At 36.6% G+C, this 11,306-nt stretch overlaps 1 long non-coding RNA gene across 1 annotated transcript; it reads right to left on the reverse strand.

Annotated features, from left to right (window-relative positions):
• Positions 1-938: 938 nt before the first annotated feature.
• On the reverse strand, positions 939-1,697 carry LOC140885133 (uncharacterized). Its single transcript, XR_012150815.1, has 3 exons — positions 1,418-1,697; positions 1,305-1,328; positions 939-1,013 (listed from the first exon to the last, which is right to left on the reverse strand). It is a non-coding gene; the product is annotated as an uncharacterized lncRNA (long non-coding RNA).
• Between the last annotated feature and the right edge of the window lie 9,609 nt (positions 1,698-11,306).

The raw sequence follows: 11,306 nt of genomic DNA on the forward strand, positions 1-11,306 counted from the left end.
CATGACCTATTCGTAAATAGGACATCCCAAAAATCTGTACAACACAACCAACAATATATATTCGAAAATAGAGTCACAACTCCAATTAACAAACCTATAGCCGCACTGGCCAGGACTAAACACATGCAGAGCCGGCAAGGCTCGATCACACAAATAACAATTCAAAACAAGGTCCAAAACTATTTATACAGATACACAGGGCATCACCCCGGCAAATATAAAACTCGCTAAACTGATATATATACATATATCTGGGAACTCGACTCCACGCTCGCCTCACTGGGTACCACTAGATGACGCTCCACCAGATGCGTCAAATCCCCCTGGATAACCTGCTATGGAATCACAAACAACCACAGCATAAAAAGAAAACAGGGGTCGGACCCCAGTACGACGAACTATAAAAATTACGACAAATATAACTGACATGAATAAAATCAAGTACAATGCAATGAAATGCAATGTAATGCGTGACAGGTATCAATGAAATAAGGGATACCAAAAGGAGTCCAAATAATCGTATCACAATAAACTCAGTGGCCACCCGTGCCAGGAACGCAGCAGACCTCGAATCATCACTGCTAATCCATACACGTAGCATCGGAGGGTGACAGGAGCGACCCGTCCAGCCTCATGCTGTCATCAGGAATGTCGTACGTAGCATCGGAGGGCAACAGGAGCTACCTGTCCGTGCCTCATGCTATCTCAGGAGTGCACTAAAATAATGTCACTCGCTCCATGATGACTCAATACATCTCAAGAGATCAATATAAATAGCAATCAAAGGAGTCAAGGCTCAACGTGCTATGTAAACTTGTAAATGAGTGAAGTAAATCATATAATCCACGTAAGTACATAAAACACATTATCACTCATTACAATATACTTAATATCATTACATGCCATTATAGGTGTCGTAATATAAACAGCTCATACGTACCTCAATCGACACTTAATTACCACAGAAATATCTCAAGTATTTCTCGGATATTCCAATCCCAAATTTTCAGAATCTGTAATTCCAGAAAAATTGCTCATAAATCCTAAAATTCATATTTAATATTAAAACATCCTATCAATGACCAAATATCGAATATACGACTCTAAAAGTCAAAATACCCCAAGTAGAACAATCTGAATTTTCCGAAAATTCCTACAAATTTCGAAAATTCGCATTTATATTTTCTAGAGCATCTAAACACTCAATTAATGAATAATCAACACTTAAATTCGAAAATCCCCAATATAAATAAATCTGGAAATTCGAAATAAATCCCAAATAAATTCTGAAAAATATCGAATACCTTCAATCGACTTCGATATAATACCTACAACCAATAATAAATCAAATATCAATTATCGGATGTCAATTGAATCGAAATACCCAAAATTCGAAACCCTAAATTCAAAATTATACCTCAAAGCTTGGAATTAAAGGGTTAAACGACTACCACCACCTACCCCTAAACTCCGGCGACGATCGGCGGCGGCGAACGGCGGCGAATGGCGGCGGCTGGTGCGACGGGTTTTCGGAAATTTCAATAAAAATATGAAATATGGGTACCGAAAGATAGCTCTCGTCGCGAGGATTCCGGAACTATATTTACTTTTGAAATCCAGCCAAAAACGAAGGAGATACGGACAAGTGAAGAAATGAAGAAATTGAAAAACAAAGAAACAGAAGAAACAGAAGAAACGAGGAAGAGAGAGACGGTGGAGAGAGAGATATTATGATATATATATTATATATGTATATATAGATATGTATTAGTTTAATGTGTGTCTTATTTTATTCATTCGGGGTTCAAACTGGACCCGGTTCGAGTTATTTCAACTCTTGTGTGCTCTATAAATAACATATTCATTTAATATCGTCTATAAACCGATATTTATAAATACATATTTTTAACACACAAATTAATTAATATATAATATCGGGTCCTTACAATACTATAGTTTCTATTTTAGCAATCATTTCATCATATATATATATATATATATATATATATATATATATATATATATATATATATATATATTAGAAAAAATAATATTATATTTTGTTGAATATTAAATATTACATATATTTAACATTAAATTCGATCACATAGTATTGTACTTTTTAAATTTAATGATAATTATTCACTATTTTTGAAAAAAAAATTTAGACGAAAAAGTTTCATGTTTATGTTTTTAGCAAACTTTTTTTGCATATACATATATATTTATATAAAGAAACAAAACACTTTACTAAGAATAAAAATTAAATTTTGTTTCATAATTAATTTGGAAAATTATGAGCTCAATTGACCGATCAAAGTCAATAATTTCAGAAAATGGTGTTAATAGATGTTGGGTGTGTATACCGGAAAAATTTCAGATTAAACTAATTTTAACATTTGGGTATCAAATAAATTAGTTCGGGACCCGAAAATATCGGGTTACTATAAATAGTAAAACAAGCACTGAAAAATCATTAAGAAAACACATATCAGAAAATTTGGCCCGATTTTCCCAAAAATTTCATCTTACTGTAGTATCACCTACTTGTTTTTCGTTTGCAAGATTTTCACCAAAGCTTCGATCAAAAATCCGAACGGTCATTTTGTAGCTAAGATCAAGACGATTCTATTGATACCAAGAAATCAAAGATCGGACGTTTGGATCACCGAAAAAATGAGAAAGAAGAGGCGGGCTCTATTCATCATCTTCTTCGGTGAGATTTTGTGATTTTGAGCTCGGTTTTGTTGGTTTTAAAGATATTAAACGATGCTATGAGGTGTGTAGAACAATTATCGAGATTATAGTAGCAATTTGGTGTGAAAATAACGCAGATCGAAGAAGAAACCACCTCGCTGTTGCCGGTCTGTAATTCGCCAATTTCCACCAAACCGAAGCTCCGGTCCGACTGATTTCGGTACGGTTGTGTTCGTCTTGAAGAGAGCTACAAATTTGCAAAATTACGTAATTTTTGGACAAGGTTTGGATCGTCGTCGCCGTCTTCTCCGGCGAGCCACCGACCATCAACATGTTAACCATTTTGTACTGTCTCGACGTGATGGATCTAAATATCTAAGTTTTGAGTCGAGATTGGGAACCGTGAAGCTGTGAGAACGCGATAAAGTTTGCTCATTTATTTGTCAAAGTTTGACCATAGTTGACTAGGGTTGACTTTTGTATATTATGTAATTTTTTTGCAAATCGAAAGCCAGTCGAGGATATTTAAAGGCAGAAATCAGCAGTTTAGAGGTCAGAACTTTCCAGATTTGGAAAATTGAGGTATGATCAAGCGAGGAATTATTGGGGATTGAGCACTCGAGATGAGTTTGAATCTCGAGCCCTTAAATCACACACTTTACTTATTTATGTGCCTTGACTGATTTTATTCGATTCACGTGTTTTGAATGAATAACATGATTTATTTGATGTCTCGATGATTTCGATGTTTATTTCATGCTAGTATTTGAATCAAATATGTGTTGCATGTATTGAGATGATTTTAAACGAGCAATAGCGGCAAGCAAGCATTATGATATTTGAAATAGAGAGAACAAGCTACATTTTGTATACATTATTGCATCATCTCATAGATATTGAGCCTGATTTATTTTAGTTTTAGCAAGCAAGAAGCAAGGAGACGTTTTGGGCTTATATATGAGTGGGTCAGGTTGCATCATAGGCTTCCTGTACTCTGCCATACTCTATATAGTAGTGCCAAAATCCTGAGTTAAGAAACTCGACGCACCACCCCGAGTGGTAGGGTAGGTGGTGTTAGTTGCGTTGTCTTTTCCCCTTTTTCGGGATCCCCATTGTCGAGATTGTATTTGAATCTTGATGCCGAGGTTAGATGCAAATCTTGATGATTTGATATCCGTCGATGGAAGCCAGCATTTTATTGAGCATTCATTTCATAAAAGCATTGCATATTTTGAAATAGCATCGATGAAGTATATCGATTTTGAAATGAATTTTAATTGTGATATTTTATTTATATTTGCTTCCGTTGTTCATACTAGGTTTTGTACTCACCGTATTGACAATATAAAATAATCCATATTTTTAGATGATTTCTCTGTGGTGGGTTCTTCATTTGATGTTGCTTATGTAATTTATAAAAAATGTTGAAAAGATGAGAAGAGTGTAATATTGTGCTAAACTGTGATAAGTGTCACTTTATGGTGAGAGAGGGGATCATTTTAGGACATAAGGTGTCCGAGAGAGGAGTGGAGGTGGATCGAGTAAAAGTCGAAGTTATTGAAAAACTTCCACCTCCAATGAATTTAAAAGGAATAAGAAGTTTTTTGGGGCATGCAGGTTTTTATAGGCATTTTATTAAAAATTTTGCTAGCCCCTAACCAATTTTTGGATGAAAAAGATGCCTTTTAACTTTTCTGATGAGTGTTTGCAGGCATTCCAAACACTGAAGCAGAAGTTGATCATTGCACCTATCATTGTGGCCCCGGATTGGAGCTTGCCTTTTGAGGTGATGTGCAATGCAAGTGACACGATGTTGGGAGCCATCCTAAGGCAGAAGAGAGATAAAGTTATTCATGTGATTTACTACGCCAGTAGCACACTGTCTGCCGCCAAGCTGAACTATTCCACACAAAAAAAAAAGTTACTTGCAGTCGTGTTTGTGGTGGAAAAGTTTAGATAGTATTTGTTGGGGCGCAAGGTCATAGTATATACTGACCATTCGGCATTGAAATATTTGATAAGCAAGAAGGATGCAAAACCAAGGTTGATTCGTTGGTTGCTGTTGTTGCAAGAATTTTACATGGAGTAGTTGATAGAAAAGGGACTGAAAACCAATTGGCATACAATTTATCCCGTCTGGAGAAACAAGGAATTGAGAATCAGGTAATTCATGATGAATTCTCAGATGAGCAACTGTTTGAGGTAACTAATTTACCATGATATGCAGACATTGTGAACTATCTCTCAAGTAAGTTTCTTCCCCCTCACTTGATTTATCAGCAGAAAAAGAAACTTTTCTCAAACTTGATATATTTTTTGTGGGAGGATCCTTTCATTTTTAAGATTTGAGCATATGTTGTTATATGTAGATGCATTCCAGCAGATGAGGTAAGTTCTATACTCACACGCTGTCACACAAGATAGACCAAAGGTCACTTTGGAGCGAGTAGAACCGCAACTAAAGTACTCCAATCGAGCTTCTATTGGCCTTCACTGTTTAAGGATTCTCATAATTTTGTGATTGCATGTGGTGAGTGCCAGCGGACTGGCAATATTTCTAGGAGACATGAGATGACCCTGAATAATATTCTTGTCTGTGAAGTATTTGAAGTATGGGATATAGATTGTATGGGACCCTTTCTTCTTTTTGATGGGAATAAATATATTTTGATTGCGGTTGATTACGTGTCTAACTGGGTTGAAGCACTTGCTTGTAGAACTAATGACTCTAGGGTGGTTTTGAAATTTTTGAAAAAATATGTGTTTTCAAGGTATGGTATACATAGAGCCATAATTAGTGATAGTGATACTCACTTTTGTAATCACCAGTTTGACACTTTGTTGAGCAAATATGAGGTCAATCATAAGGTGGCAACACCTTATTACCCCCAAACTAGTGGACAGGTTGAAGTCTCAAATAGGGAGCTTAAAAGGATTTTGGAAAAAAAAATTGTGAATTTCAATAGAAAAGAGTGGTCTAACAAACTAGATGATGTTTTATGGGTCTATCACACTGCATTTAAAACACCTATAGAAGTGTCTCCTTTTAGGTTGTTATATGGAAAAGCATGTCATCTACCTTTTGAACTTGAACATAAGCTCTATGGGCCACTAAATTTCTCAATTTTGATGTCAATGCAACAGGTGAGGAGCGAATTTTGCAGTTGAATGAACAAGATGAGCTCAGATTAGATGCTTATGAGAATGAAAATATATGTAAGGAGAAGACAAAAAGTTGGAATGATCAGAATATTGTCACCCGTGAGTTGGAAACGGGCCAACATGTATTATTATTTAACTCATGACAGGTAAACTGCGCTTGAGGTGGTCAGGGCCATACACAATCAGGCGAGTACTAGCATATGGAACTGTGAAGATCACTAGTCCAGCCACTAGGGAATTCAACTCAAAGGCCAAAAGCTAAAAATTTATCGTGGTGGATGCGTGGACAAAACTCAGATCACGATGGATCTGCAGGATCTGGGATAGTAAAAGGGAAGTACATTTGGGCTATAGACTATAAATTTAGCGCTAACTGGGAGGCAACCCAGTGCTCTTTCCTCTTTATTCTTTTATTCTGTGTTTTTTATTTTCGTTTTTCTCGTTAGATCTGTTGAAAAAAAATTCAAAAATTACAAAAAAATAATTTGTGCCCGAGCGGGATATTTCCACCGCTCGAGCGCACGGTCCTCTGGTTCTCGAAAATTTTGTGTTCAGGAATCGCGCTCGATCGGTTTGTTTTGACCTCTCGATCGCAAGATCCTACGTTTTTCAAAAAAAAAAATTAAGTAATTGCGCGGAAAATTTTTTAAGTATTCGCGCTCGAGCGGGATGTTTTGACCACTCGAGCGCGATTTCCTCTGCGTTAATATTAGATGCAGAGTTCTTCTCCCCCTTTCATTTTATTCTCTCCTATTTCAAAACCCTATTCCCCTCCACCTTCTAATCAACGCCCCTCACCTTTCTTTCACCTTGATTTGTAGGAATCTCACTCAATCGTCGGCCGCCTGCTCTCAAACATACCTCCCATAGCTGCTATCCCTTTCCATCAAGAGCGAGCCACCATTGCGCCGCCGTACTTTGTCCACAGCCACCGTGCCATCTTCTCTATCTTTTCTTGCTAAAATTATGGCATCAAAGAGAGCCCAAACCTCCAGCCAAGCCGTTGACGCTTCTTCTTCTTCTTCATTGTCTGTACTCGTCAAAAAATTCGTCTCATCGGAGGCAAAGAAAAGGTATGATCACGTTAAACTTCATCGTAACCCGATTCCTGAGCGTGTAATAGATTTGAATGCAAGGGCGAGTGATATTTGGGAGGATGTCCAACACCGGGATTGGATTACTTATTGCACCCAACCGAAAGCCGCAATCATACCCGTGTTTAGAGAGTTTTATGCAAACACACCTGCGAGAGATGACGTAAAGCGCTAGAGGGCGACTTGTGCCCTATAATGTGGATACTTTGAATCGGTTGTTGGAGACACCTTCGGTGGACGACTATCAATACCACCAATTTAAGCCAACCCAGATTTTAATCTTATTATCGAGACTCTTTGTTATCCGGGGGCTACGTGGAAATATTCTGTGTAGCGTATATATTTTCTGGAAATTTTTTTTTAAGATGGAGCCGGTGATGTGGTATGTTTGTACCCAAGAGGATGATGCCAGTCTCTCATACTAGCGATATTCACTCGGATCGCTCTATTATGTTGTATGCTCTTGAGATGGATTGGTTGTGAGGCCCACACCTCAAACCCAAGTACCACCTCGCCCCAAATCCCAACTAGGTGTTTAAAACTCAATATTTCTAGAATTCTGGGGATTTTTTTTTACGTTACAAAAAAATACAATCATCTCTAAAACATTTTTTTTCTATCTATCTCTCTCCCTCGAAGGGTGCTCTCTCTACAAAGAACGTGAACGTGGTTTCAAAGGATTCTAGCACTCTTACAGTCAACATTAAATTCATCGCTAGTAGAAGATAGTAAGTGGAACATGTGTTTTTTGACACTTTGATATTATTTAATATCATGGTATATTATGTATAAATCTACGTTCAAATGTTCGGGGATAGTTTTTTTTGCAATTATTATGTTTGCGTTGATCTTGCCTATGGTTAAACTAGACACCTATGATCTAATCTGGGGAGTAAAGCCAGATACATATGATACAGTCTGGGGAGTTAAGCCAGACACCTATGATCTAATCTGGGGTGTTAAGTCAGATACATATGATCCATTCTGGGGAGTTAAGCCAAATACATATGATGCAGTCTGGGGAGTTAAGCCAGACACATATGTTTCAATCTGGGGAGTTAAGCCAGACACCTATGATACATATGATCTAGTCTAGGAGGTTAAGCCAAATATCAAAAATGTATTCTGGGGTAGTTAAGCCAGATATCATGATCCATTTTGATAATTTAGCCATAAAATCATGATCTAATGTGTTGAATTTATTTTAATGGAATTGTAAAATATTTTTTTTGTTATTTTTTGAAATAAATATATTTTATTTTAGGCTTAGTGTTCTTTTAGAAATAAATTTAAATTGTAAATTCTGAGAACACTGCCGATCATGTTCATGCCATGCAATTCGGGGCGTGACATTTAAGTGGTATTAGAGCTTAGGCTCATGATCTTGATGGGAAATTGAAGTTAATACACAAAGATTAAGTTTCAAATTAGTAAATAGAAGTCAAGAATCGAGATTAAACTTTTAGTTAATTGAAATTGTAATTAGGTCTGCTACAATAATTTAAAAAAGAAAAATGAAAAATGAAGACTAAACTATGAGATAAGGGAAGATTAGTGGCATATGATTTACTATTTAGTGCAATCGTTTCTTATATTGAGATTGAGATAAGAATATACAAACGATTATCATTAATGATTTAATAAACACAATGAAATAAAATTAATAATAAATAAATAAATAAATACATTAAAACATGATTTACAAGTTTGATTGTAAATACTAAATAGGTATGATATGAGATTTTAGTGTATTAGGATATAATCAAATTTTCACCAAATATCGCATAATCCATCCAAATCATCAAGATTGATTTAAATCTAAAAAAAATCAAATATTTGAAGATAGAGTGATATAATCCATTCAAATTTCAAAATTGATTTAATTCAAAATCAAATCGACCCTATTTGATCTATTTCAGTCATTAGATTAATTAAAATACAAACTGTAGGGATAAATAATAAACCAAAGCTTATAGTAAGCAATAATTTATTCAAATCATTGAGAGGGAATTAGATTAAGATCGAGTCAACCTAATGTAATACATTTAATTATGTAACGTCCCACTGGGTCACCCATCCTATAATTTCCCCAAGTCAAGCACGCTTAACTTTGAAGTTCTTATGTGATGAACTTCCTAAAAAAATATGCATCTTCTTGATATGAGTAGTACATATGAAATCTTTTAAACTCTCTTCAACTATGCAGTCTCATACCTACACAGTCTCAAAATCCCTCTCATTTCGGCATGATCGGTTCATTCATGTCTCCCTCTACCTAGAAGCCTACCAGGAGCCGCTCATTGTCCGTGCAACCTCTTGGCACCGGCGATCACTCCTCGCCTCCTCAGCCCCGGGCGTCACAAATTAAATCTTCAAACTGTCAATCCAAATATTAAGTTGGATATTTAAAAAAAAAAGGCATATTTAAAGATCTCATCAATGAGAAGATTCTCAATAATTGACAAGAACAACAAGTTGAGTCCGAGATATGCGATTCTTATTGAAATTCTAGACAAGGTCGGTATACTTGCATACCGATCAGCTTTACCCCCAAATCTCTCGAGGGTTCAAAATTTTTTTCACGTATCACAATTAAGAAAATATATACCAGATTCACTCCACATTCTGGAAACGGAACCATTGGTAAGAAAAGGGAACCTAAAAGAAAATCTGGCATACAAGGAAGTCCCAATCCGAATTGGACACCAAAGATCAATACTAAAAAGACGAACTATTCCTTACGCCAAGGTCCAATTGTAAAACCATACCGCGTGAGAACCCACGTGGGAGCTAGAGGATAAGATGCGCCAACATTACCTATACCACTTTGGGAGTTTCACGGACCCAAGTTTCAAGGATAAAACTTTTTTTAAGGAGGGAAGAATGTGAGGCCCACACCTCAAACCCAAGTACCACATCGGCCCAAATCCCAACTAGGTGTTTAAAACTCAATATTTCCAGGATTTTGGGGATTTTTTTTTTACGTTACAAAAAAATACAATCATCTCTAAAACATTTTTTTCTATCTATCTATCTCCCTCAAAGGGCGCTCTCTCTACAAAGAACATGAACGTGGTCTCAAAGAATTCTAGCACTCTTACAGTCAACATTAAATTCATCGCTAGTAGAAGATAGTAAGTGGAAAGTGTGTTTTCTTGACACTTTGATATTATTTAATCACATGGTATATTATGTATAAATCTATGTTCAACTGTTTGGGGATAGTTTTTTGAAATTATTATGTTTGCGTTGATCTTGCCTAAGGTTAAACTAGATACCTATGATCCAATCTGGGGTGTTAAGCTAGATACATATGATACAGTCTGGGGGGTTAAGCCAGATACATATGATCCATTCTGAGGAGTTAAGTCAAATACATATGATCCAGTCTGAGGAGTTCAGCCAGAAACCTATGATCCAATCTGGGGAATTAAACCAGATACATATGATCTAGTCTGGGGTAGTTAAGCCACATATCAATGATCCATTTTGGGGAATTAAGACAGACATATGATCCATTTTGGATAATTAGGCCAGAAAATCATGATCTAATGTGTTGAATTTATTTTCATGGAATTGTAAAATATTTGTTTTTTTATTTTTTTAAATAAATATAATTTATTTTAGGCTTAGTGTTCTTTTAGAAATAACTTTAAATTGTAAATTCTGATAACACTGCCGATGTTCATGCCATGCAACTCGGGACGTGACATTGGTCGATCAATGTGGGGAGAGTTATTTTCTCAGAACTTCGTCACTCCATCCACACTACACATGTCGGGTTGTTCTTTCCATCGATCGTGTCTGATTTATGTATTCAAGCTGGTGTCATGCCTCGTGAAGATGAAGAGTGGTGGCAGCCGGGAAAGCCATTAGATGACGTCACCTAGGCCGTCAAAGAAAAGAGTCATTGTAGAGTTGCCCTACCTGCGAGGGGAGAGAGTTCCGCCAGACCAAGCCATTTGCCACCACCGCCCTGTCGTCATTTTGTAATTGACATTGTTAAAAAATTCTCTGTTTTTGCTCACTATCATAATGATTACCTGAACACAACTATTGCTCACCTCCATAATGTGGAGACCATGATCCGAGGACTAACCACTCAATTGGGTTTAGACCCATCCAATTATCAAGTCGTGCCCCAGTATTCGCCCCTGTTCCATTTCCAATATGCTACACCACCCCGCGCTGCTCCCACTAGTGTTCCACCCCCTGAGCTTGAAGAAGACGATGAGGAGAATTTCGATTGACCCGAGGGGAGTTTCGTTTTTCATTCTTTTTGTTGTTTACTTTTCCTTTCTTTGTCTATTGCATCTTGCTTGTTTTTGTGTTTTAATTTGTGCATTGTGTATT

Source organism: Henckelia pumila, chromosome 2 (assembly GCF_033568475.1).
Source record: "Henckelia pumila isolate YLH828 chromosome 2, ASM3356847v2, whole genome shotgun sequence".
NCBI lineage: Eukaryota > Viridiplantae > Streptophyta > Magnoliopsida > Lamiales > Gesneriaceae > Henckelia > Henckelia pumila.